This window comes from Austrofundulus limnaeus, unplaced genomic scaffold, assembly GCF_001266775.1.
Source record: "Austrofundulus limnaeus strain Quisiro unplaced genomic scaffold, Austrofundulus_limnaeus-1.0 Scaffold372, whole genome shotgun sequence".
NCBI lineage: Eukaryota > Metazoa > Chordata > Actinopteri > Cyprinodontiformes > Rivulidae > Austrofundulus > Austrofundulus limnaeus.
This window is the reverse complement of record NW_013952774.1, coordinates 223,496-234,588: the sequence shown is the minus strand read 5'-3', so window position 1 is coordinate 234,588 and position 11,093 is coordinate 223,496. Positions and strand designations below refer to the sequence as shown.

The 11,093-nt window shown below is 37.7% G+C and overlaps 1 protein-coding gene across 1 annotated transcript in view; it reads right to left on the bottom strand.

The window, feature by feature from the left end:
- The window catches only part of gne (glucosamine (UDP-N-acetyl)-2-epimerase/N-acetylmannosamine kinase), a 30,805-nt gene extending 24,694 nt beyond the window's left edge, over positions 1 to 6,111 (bottom strand). Inside the window, exon 1 of the mRNA XM_014023479.1 lies at positions 5,995 to 6,111. The gene's annotated coding sequence lies outside the window, so the exon portion shown is untranslated. The remainder of the gene's footprint in view (positions 1 to 5,994) is intronic.
- Positions 6,112 to 11,093: the final 4,982 nt, after the last annotated feature.

Here is an 11,093-nt window from a genome sequence, read left to right as displayed (position 1 = left end):
ACATGAAACAAATAAAATAAAACACATACAAAGCAGAACACAGCTAAATGTATCAAAAGCATGTCTATGTAATATTAGAATTTTCTGAGACAATGAATTTTGGTTTTTCCTTTTTTTTCTCTCCCAGTAAGAGGTTTTTATTTAATAGAATTTTTGGACAAAAAAAATCGCAATATATCGCGATATATCGCCTTGCTTATGGTATCGCAATATATCGGGATATATCGTATCGTGACCCATCTGTCATGATATGTATCGTATCGCCAAATTCTTGCCAATACACAGCCCTAACAGACATAGAAATGGACAATAATTCAGTATCAGGCCAAACATGGTAACAGCTCCCATGTGCTTTAAAATTCCTCCATCTGTATTTGAACAAGTTGAGGAAACCTCAAGCACTGTGTAGAACGGTCCAACTTAAATTTAATTAAATCAAACTACTGAGTCAAACGTTGTTGGTCACTGCATAAAGAGGCTTCTTTACCAGCCTGACTCTTTACACCACGCCAGGGGTGGAGTGGGGAGAAAAAGTAGAGTTCCTGACACTTTCAACGGCTGAGTTGAAGTTACTCATACCTGAGCATAATTTTGTTCAAAAATAGCATTTACAAAGCAAGCACATGTTTGAGACGTACAGTGTGTACCAGTGAATTTAAGGTGCATGTCTTTTGGTCTGTGAGAGGAAACTGGAGTGCCGGGAAAAGATTAAAAAACATTCATTGCAAAGGGAGAACATGTAAACAGCACCCAGAAAGGTCCCAGCCAGGCTTTATATACTTTCATGAAGGTCTATAAAGCTTACAAGTGCCCACTACTCAAACATTTTGAACTGACAAAGCCTCCGATAAGAAAAACATCTACAGTTTCAAAATAGAAGTCCAGTTGTACGTATATTAGTTAACTTATATACTGTAGTAGCTTAAAAATATATGTTTAATGCCTCTAACCTCATGAGAAGCTTCATCCTGATATTGAGGATATTTACTTTATACTAGTTGTCTTTATTCAGAGTAACTATTTTAAGTTTGTCTTTTTTTAAGTAAAATATACTCAAGAGGATAAAGCTGGTGGGGCACAGCCCCCAATGGCCACTAGGGCTGCCACAAACGATTATTTCTATAATCGATTAATCACCGATTATTTATTCGATTAGTCGACTAATCAGATCATACGTTAATTGAATATAAAACATACAGCTTATCATGCCAGAATGCAGCTGCTATTATATAACCATCGTTAGATTTTAGCTATATGCTAACTAAAAATAATTGCTGTGGAAGGCAAGTTCTGCTYTGCAGATATTGCACAGGTTTCTCTTTCATTTTCTTAAAATGATCCCACACTTTTGAGCTCCGTTGCTAGGTAGCCATGATACCAGAGCCTGTCTGTATAATGTCTTGTGACGTCCACGGCCGACCCCAGTTACCACTACTGTGCATATGTGTCAGTGACAGAAAGGCAGATGTGGCAGTGGAAGGTGTCAAAGCAGTTTGGAGAGAAAAACAAAGTAAAGAACAAAACAAAAAAATAACGATTAATCGATTATTAAATTAGTCGTCGATTATTTTAATAATCGATTAGTCGTCGATTAATCGATTATTAGTCATCGATTATTTTAATAATCGATTAGTCGTCGATTAATCGATTAATCATGGCAGTCCTAATGGCCACCCTCACTTGTTCCACCCCTGGTGATTGACAGGTGATGTTCCACAGAGGAATGATGAGCTGGAGCCACAGCGCCGAGCATCTCTGAGAGACAAACATGGCTCTGGCCAGGGCAAGACTTTTCAAATTCATGCCTGCTGAGTTATTAGTAAGCACCACAGAGCTGATTTGTTGTCACAGGCTGAGCTTTATGGGACAAGTTTTCTGATCGAAGCCGCTCAGCCTCGTTAGAAAAACAGTAGCACTCTAGTCCACTCTGCAGTGGGCTGGCCCCACTCTGAGCAGATCAACTGACTGGAGGCTCATTATAGAAGCGCTGTGGCACCGCAAAACAAGAGCACAATGCGTGGCTACAGGGCTGAGTGGAGCAGCACCTCCAAGGGGCGAACTGCCGGCAGCCCATCGGCCCACCGGGAGAACTCCCGGTGGGTCCGCCCCTGCACCATGCTGCTCTCTGTATCTTACACTCCTTGATACTTTTCTTTGCTCATCTTAAATTCAGGGACGGTGCAACATTTATATATTTGCTTGTTTATTTTAAGGTGCAATACTTTACCCAACATGACCTCATACAAAATGTTAAGTAATTGCTGAATTGCAAAGAAAACACAAAATACACAAAGAAGCAAGACATTCCCTAAAGAATTAAATGTACTTCATTAGTTGCATTTTGTTTCTGACCTTTGAAACTTATCTGCTTTTCAGATTCAATGACCGATCCAATTGAGCATCATGAAAAATTTAATCAAGGGTAAAACATTGTGTCAAAGAACATGAGCACAGTCTCTTCTATTTATTTCTAGCTTACCCTGAATTACCGGCAGCAGCCAGACCTTTTGTACTTTAAGGCGTAACACTGATAAGAAACTTAAAAGTATTTCAGACATTTTAAGAAAAGTGGTGTGACAAAAGAGGCTACCATCTCATTTCACAAGCACCTGTAAAAAAGGAACGAGACCATATTATTTACTGAGGTCGTAAAACACACAAAGCTTCCTGTCATTTAAACCAAGTTTGTTTACGAGAGGTTCTTCAGGAAAGAAATTATGAAATGCTGAATCAGACAGGTTTTTAAAATGTTGAAAACAGTTTCACTGCAAATTATAAAACACACAATTGAATAATGGGTTTCAAATATTTTAGGATGGCAGAAATAATTCTGGCTCTTATATTAAAAAACAAGAAAACAGGTTATATCCAACAAGTCAACTGCAGATAAGAATTAGTGCAGCATTGTACCTTTGCTATTATATCAAATGTAGAAATATTAATCAGTTTTGCACTCTGTGCATTTAGAAAAGAATGTGTACCTTTGTCAAAAATGTACCTATCAAAATATTAAAAATTAAAAGCTACTAATAGAATTTCATCATTAAAGTCTCCATAAACTAGGATCAACGGTTGGATGCCCACAAGAGAAGCAACTCTGTCTGCAACACTTGACAACTTAAAGAGGAAAAAAAGACACTTCTCAAAATAGGGTTGGGCAATATTGGCAAAAAAATAAATCACGATTAATTGTGGTGTTTAGCCGATAACGATTAATTTACGATTAATGCCCTGGAGTCCCAGGCCATCTGTATGTCCTGGTCACATGACTAATTTAGTAGGGAAGACTTGCTCTTCGTAAAAATCTGTTCCAAATTGTGTCAAAATTACAGACTTCAGGCTATACATCTAATTTTTAATTGTGTTGGTAGATAAATAAATTACAGAACTTTTTTTTAATGTTTGTCATATTTGAAGTGGAGAGGAGCACCGAGTGGACTGAATCTTCAGTCAGTCTGCCTGCTGGCATTCGTCGTATTAATCATCAAGTGCCAAAAAAATAATCGATTAGTGTTTTTCTGGCGATTAATTGCACACGATACGATTATACCCAACCCTATCTCAAAACATCTCCAACTACATCCTTGATACGAAGATACAAAGCTGATAAGACAACCCGCAGAGGCATAATATACCAAACGTTGTTCATGCTGGCATTTCCTAGGGTAGTTTTAATTGGAACAGTATGTGTGTTAAATTATTATGACACGAGTAACTCAATCTGGGACGTGTTAAGTGCATATAAAACCCTCTGACACGCAGACAAACACGATATAAAATGTTGCCGTTAAGGGATCAATAAAATCATAAACTATCTAATCTAACTCAATCGCCAAGATGGCAGAGACACGTAATGTTCTCTGGGGTTTATCATGCCTATTTTTATTCAGAAGGGGAGGTTAGTCTTTGAGCTTCAAAAAAAACTGTCTGAGGCATGTTTTGAGAAACTCGCTTACACAAAGTGTGTGTCATATGCTAAACTTGGTATGTGTGTCACATGATGATTTTATACATACCATTTATTCCAAAGAGCTCAACTTTCTAGTACTTTTTTATATAATTGTTTTGTAAAGGAGATAAACTCTGCTGTTTTCCTGGGCGTCTCCCTCACTCAGGGCTTGAAATGGGCTGAACATTAAAACCAGATTGTTAGGAAGGCTCACAGAAAAAAACTGCACATTCCCACTGAACAGAGCCACCATCGAGAGCGTCCTGACCTACTCCTCCATTTCAGCGTTTCACCCTGGCTCCACTCTCCACACAAAACATTAACTTGATTGCATCATCAAGCTGGGAACCACAAAGAGCCAGGGATGGGTCTACACCAGTGTTTCCCAAAGTTGGGGTTGGGACCCAACGTGGGGTCCCAAAACATCAAGGTGGGGTCCTGAAAAGATTTTCTGAATTAATTACATTTTTGCTTTAGATGTTACAAATGAGTGAGGTTAGTATATTTAAAACGGATAAATGTAGTATAAAAATATTGTTACTATGCTCATGTTTTGTTGACCTGATATAAATGTTTATCATCCAAAAATAGTTGGGGGCACAGGTCTCTGCTACTGTTATTTTGTGGGTCAAAAGCTGAAAAGTTTGGGAACCACTGCACTTTGGTTCCCAAAGTTGGGCTTGGGACCCAGTTATGGGTCATGAAGCACCTTGGATAATCTCCAGAAATAAATTTAAAGGGTAACAAAATTATTGCTGATGTAATATTTTCCCTATAATTATTACAAAAACACAAAATAAGTATAAATAAGTATTTATATTTGTGTACAAGCTGTTTAGATCGTCAAAAAGCCTGTGTTTTTAGGGTTATTAACGAAGTTCATGTACTCAGACCAGTAATATTTGGGGTCACAAGTTTTTGCCATGGACATTTTGTTGGTCAGAAGATAAAAAGTTTGGGAACCACTGGTCTACACAGTCCCTGGGTCATGAGACAGGCTAGGAAGACGGCAGATGATTCAAGTCATAAGACACATTTTTATTCATTACAAAGCTACCCTCTTTTCAATGGTTCTGTCTGAGTAAAGATCAGCAGACACAAAGAGTTATTTTGTTGTTCCTTTTTTAAGAACTTTTCTGTATCCTGCACTACATAATAATAATAATAATAATAATAATAATAATAATAATAATAATAATAATAATAATCCCATGTACAGAAAGTATCTGGAAGCCATAAAAATTATGTTTAACGTGAAAATCAGGGGCAGTATAATAATAATAACTTTTAAAAAATCCAGTCAGCGCCTGACATATGACCTGACAGGTGCATTATACTTCAAATTAGAGGTTTCTCTGCTCCAATACACCTGATTTAGTAACTAAATCACCTCTTCAAATTGTGGATTAGCCTTTTTAATCACCCATCCATACAAATCAGGCGCGTTTGGAGCAGAGAAACATCTAAAACATGCAGGATGACGACCTTCAAATACCAGATCAGGAATACCACTTTAAAAGATTGAAAGTGTGCATTTTGAAGTAAAACCTTCAAATCATAAACAAGGACGTCTGATCACAACTTTCATTGTGTGGTCAGACAATGAAGTGACACGATAAAAGAAAAAAAAAATGCCAGCCAGCAAGTGATGACTCGCCTGTATTTAAGTTTGATAACTGGTTAAATATTAATCTGCACTAAGAAATTATTCAGCAAAACAGTTATTTCAGCTTATTTGTTTTTATGTTTTGGCACTAATCAGGCAGAGAAATCTGACATAAGAAAACAAAAGTTATGCTAGCAGCAAATTAGCATGTTTGTAATATGAAACTTAATAAGTCTATCACTTACTGATAAGACTTACAAACTGTGTGTGTGAGAAATACGTCACCAAAACAATATTCTCTCACAGAGGAGACGTGTCGTATTGGCCTATGCTATAGCTAATGTTTGCTAGCTAAATGCCTCAGTTAGCGATAAATACATTTGGGAAAGTTAAGATGTGGGTTGACTTGTTCTGCTCTGTAAACCGGGATAAGGGTTACCTTGACTCGGAGGCGATGAGTTTTTCCTCAGAATGGCCGTTTAAGTGGACAGACACTTTCGTTTCCTTTGCCTGCCGGGGTTTTCAGAGATGTCCAGCATGAACACGTCACCGTGAGGCATCCGGAATCTCTTAAGTATGGCAGGCCGTTGAAACATATAATTAAACCACACGCCTGTATCCATTATCTATTACCATTGTCTATTTTTTTTCCCTAGTCTAAAATAAATAATTAAAAAGCTTCGTACTGATCAAAAATTTGAAAACCATAGAAGTTTCCCCTTATTTATTATCTGTTATGTCTTACAGAGGTGCATGTTTTTGGTCTGTGGGCGAAACTGGAGTGTGGAGAAAACCCACGCAAGCAATGAATGTGAATCCATTTGACACATTTGATTTCTTATATTTCCATCTTTAATTATTTAGGATAGCTGACTCCTTAAAACTGTTATATGATAAATCTGCTTGCCATAACCTCAGTCTGGAATAAGACCGGATAAAGATAGTTTGGACTTTCAAAATAAAAGTCCCAACTTACTGTTCGTTTTTATGACTGAAATCGAAAATCGAAGCCAAACAGCATACGTTATGAATATATACTCAGCTTCCAGCCCACAAATACAAACAAAAACAGCCTTAATAAATGTGATAATGAAGGTATTAATTTATGATTGTTGTGTTTTTATTTTATTATTATTTTTAATTATTACAATCAAAATATGCCATCTAGATCTTTTTACATGCATTGACTTCTGAAGATTGTCTGGGGGCCCTCACGTGATTGTTCATGATCCACAGTGGGTTCCCAACCCCAACGTTGGGTACCACTGTCCTATAGGACATCACTTCCTGTGTGTCCCCTTGTCAGGTCACTTCTCCGCTGTGCATCTGGCAGATCCAGGATTTTTCTGAGTAAGGGGCCAGCAAGGGGCCACAGTATTCATTGAGAGGCCAATTATTTGTTGCATTTAAATCCCTGGTTTTGGTAAGGTGTATACATTTTACCAGTCATATGTTCAAACACTTGTAATGTAATGTCATTATAAAAAGCTTGAACAGTAAATTATCCTTAGCAATTTTACATGTATTTTTACTGTACATAGATAAAATGTTCTCAAACACACAAGCTTTTTTCTGCAAGATTGTTCAGATTTTCTTAAGAAGAGAATAAAGCTGTAAGATTGATTCATGCTGGAATTTTCCTAATTGACACATTAGCGTCAATAGTGTTTGGACGTGGAACTGCACACACCATCACGCAAAGGACAGATGAGTGACAGGACAGGGGAACTTCAGGGAGCCAATCAGGTTTCAGCTGGGGTCAATGCCCCTGTGGCCCCGCCCCTAGAACCACTCCTGTCTCCCCTTTAAAGAGAAGTCAGTTATCTTCCATAGTCTGTCCAAGGTTGCTGCTGATTTTGAGCAACAACTCATTCTATTCATTTTTTTATGTTTACCTAAAAAGTAGAAATACAGAAAAAGCTAAAACTGACTTAAACCTCGATATTAACACAAACACTGGAGTGTAACTGAATAAATTGGTCATTATGCAGTGCGATGTAACTGATCCTGCAGACAACGCCAAAATCTGTCGTGGTATGAAGGCAGAAACACTTTGGAACAATACCAGGAAAAATCTGCAGGTATGGTCGTAATTATTTGATTATGGGCAACAATGAACAGAAAACAAATCAAAGAAGTCTGTCGAATGTGGCCACCGTCATCAGATGGCAAACCAATGATATAACCTCATGTTAACCCCATGTGACAATGTACAACCAATCACAATCTGCCTCATGTTACAATCAGCCAATGACAGCTCTCAGCTCAAAGAGTTAACATATCACGCGAGAGAGGTCAGCCCGATGCTGGAGTCCTGTCGTCTGGAACAAACAGATTGAGACGACATAATTATCATAAGATATGAGCAGTGGACAGTGTCAAGGTGACACAGATATAATTAGTCCATGACACAATGTCTTTGAGTAAAGTCACAGGTGAAATAAAGCTTCAAAGATCATAATTTATAGAAATGTCAGTCTGCATCAAACAGACGGTTGCAGTTGCAGCGTATTGTCTCAGATGTCGCCCTCATAAGCTGCGTGCTGTTTATTCTATCACTCTGCTGCATTGCAGGGCTGTTTCTCCCTTCAAAGGGGGGCTGGGGTTGCATAAGAACACTGGATCCTGCTGGGAAGCAAGATGGGCTGGGTTTAGAAACAAACTAAAGTTTAGAAATGACAGGAAAAAGTTTTGAGCGTTGAGGGCTGAGGTGGAGAATGAAAGCTTTAAAAGATAAAGAGAGCCATTTCCAAAGCACTTAGAAATCAATAATTCATTGGGAGGTTGTGCACTAGATGAGAGAGTGTGTGTGTGAGAGAAAGAGACGGTGAGATGTGCACAGACAGAAACTCACATACTGCTGGAAGCTCAGCAGATTAAAAATAAGAAATAAGAGCACAGCTTTAGTCTCTTTCACTGTGTTTGGGTTGTTAAGCAGAAGGAGGATCCTCTGGGTGTGGGCAGTGCAGCAGGAGGTGACATTCAGCTGCGTCAGCAGGACCCTCTGCTGCCTCTATTCAGTTACTGTAAACTGTCCATCCTGACTGCTACACACACACACACACATTAGTATTCACAAGACATACGCCCTTTTTCCCCTTAAAGCAGCAGCTCTCTGAACCTGTTGTTACACCCTCTGGGTTTTTTATGTATTTTAATATTTCTGTTGCTTCATGAGGAGAGATTATTTGCTTTTGAATAGTTTATTCACATATCTGCTCAGCTTAATTTATTGTAAAAGTACAAGATATTTTTTATACTTGCCCTCTGAATCACCCTATGACAAACAATTGTCATATTTTTGAAACTAATTGAAAAATGCATGTTCATTTCTTAATGCCCACCACTAAAAGGTGAAAACTAAGTGATGTTTTTTGTAAGTGTGTGTTTGTGTGTATATCTGATAATAAAATATGACGGGTTATAATAAAACTCTCAACAGATTCACTTGTGGAGTCAAACCAATTCAATCTACATCACTGTATAAGCATTTGTGTGTTCCTGTATCGAATGAGAAATGCAAAGTGTCATGGTTATCAGTGTAACAGGTTATGAACAATGTCATGGGACAAGATTTTTATTGAGATTTGATGGTTTTTAATTGTAATTTTTCAGGAGTGGTGATTGTTTAGCAACTATGTTTCTGCATGACTGATCTAAGAAGGACGATTTACCTGCTGTTTGCTTCATGTGAATTAGTCACGTTGCGTCCTCGTGTTCTTTAAAGTCAAGACACGATGTTGTTCTTTCAGCTGCTGCCTTGCATCAAGTAAATTCACATCAAGTATTTGGCAATTGTTTTACGTCGAATGTTCCCGAGCTCAAACCTGCAGACTCAGGTTTACCAGACCACAACACAGACCACCGAGCAAGAACCAAACCCAAGTAAGAAACATATTTGACTGCATGACCTCCATGTTGTGCGACCTCTTCTACTCACTAACATCTTCAAAGTCTGTCAGCTGTAGAGGAGCAGAGACAGAGCTAAAAAGAACTTGTGCACAGAATTAAAGGGTAAAATCTGCTTCTTATTGAAGGGTATTAAAAAAAGAAGCACACAATTTTGTAAGCATTCAGGCAAAAACTTTAAACAGCATGCCAGTGTGTTGATTCTTAATTAGTTTGTGATTGAAAAAATACTGGGTAAAGTAACAACAAAAAAAGATTTTAAAGTAGAAAATTTACACTTTTTGTAAATGGAGAACGTTGAATGACAGCCAGCATTTGCTGAAGAGGTGTTGTTAAAGCTAAGCCAAAAAAAAACCTAGATAAAAGGTAAAAATATCAAAACACTAGATAAAAGCTAAATGAAGTTTTAAGTAGCAACACGAGAAAAACTTCAAATGAGCAAAAGGCTTGCTAGTAGCTAAATGTATTAAAAGTGAGAAGCTAAAAAATAGTAAAAAATATTTAAAGGGTACCTAGTAGCTAAAAGTATCAAAAAATAACTTGTAGATTTTCTTTGACCTCCTTCATTACCAAAACAGCAACAAATGGGTTTTGACCACATGACACGCACCCGCACACAAACACACACAAAAATTTGTGTGTGTGTGTGTGTGTGTGTGTGTGTGTGTGTGTGTAACAGTGTCAAAGTGCTGCACTTTTGCAACAATAGCTGCTGTATTGTCGATGGATGTCAGTGTTGGTTCAATCCATGATGACAAATAAAAAGAACAGACTCCTTCATGCAAATGAACTGGATGCTTTTGAGCAGGAAAATCTGCTCGACTTTTCAGTTCTTACCTAAAGCAGAAGTAAACGTGTTCTGGTCAAACACTGTGCAACTTATCTGCAACAGCCGTTATCTCTCACACAAATGATCGGTGAGACTCCCCACCCTGACTGGACCAGTGACAAAAAGAGAAACAGAAAACAGGATGGCTCTCAGGATGCTTGTGTGAGAAGTTGTGTTTTTGTGTTTTGCGTTTAAACCTTGACAGAGTAAAATTCTGTGTGCTTTTGCAATCAAATTTAAACAGCTTAAAATGAGAGCTGGACTGGTCTTCAGAGCTGATGCTAACTGTGTTTTCTCTAAAGGATTCCTGAATTCATCTTGTTTTTTATTACAAGGAGTTTTGTTTGAGATTGTACTTCCTAAAAGCCTGAACTTTACATTTATCCACTTGTGTATGAAGGTTGCTTCAATATGTAATACAATGTGGTACCTGGGATATTTTAATATTGATTTAAATATCATAGTTAAACAAAATCCCACATTATTTACAATCCTATGTTGTAGTTCCAAATGTTTCATTCCAACTAAAATATTTGAGGTGTTTGTATTGTTACTGATTTGGTGTGAGTTAAATCTTTGTACATTTTTTATTTATTCTCCTACAAAACACATCAAACTGTAAACACTTCAAACATCTACTTATGTCCCAACACAGACGAGCTACATCTAATGGCCAGAACTCTGCAGTTTTCACTCATTTACAGGTCAGCGGTCACTCTTTCAGAGATGAGGATGTTCTCATTCTTGATAGAGAGGAACGTTGGTTTGAGAGAGGAGTAAAAGAAGCCATTTTTGTGAAG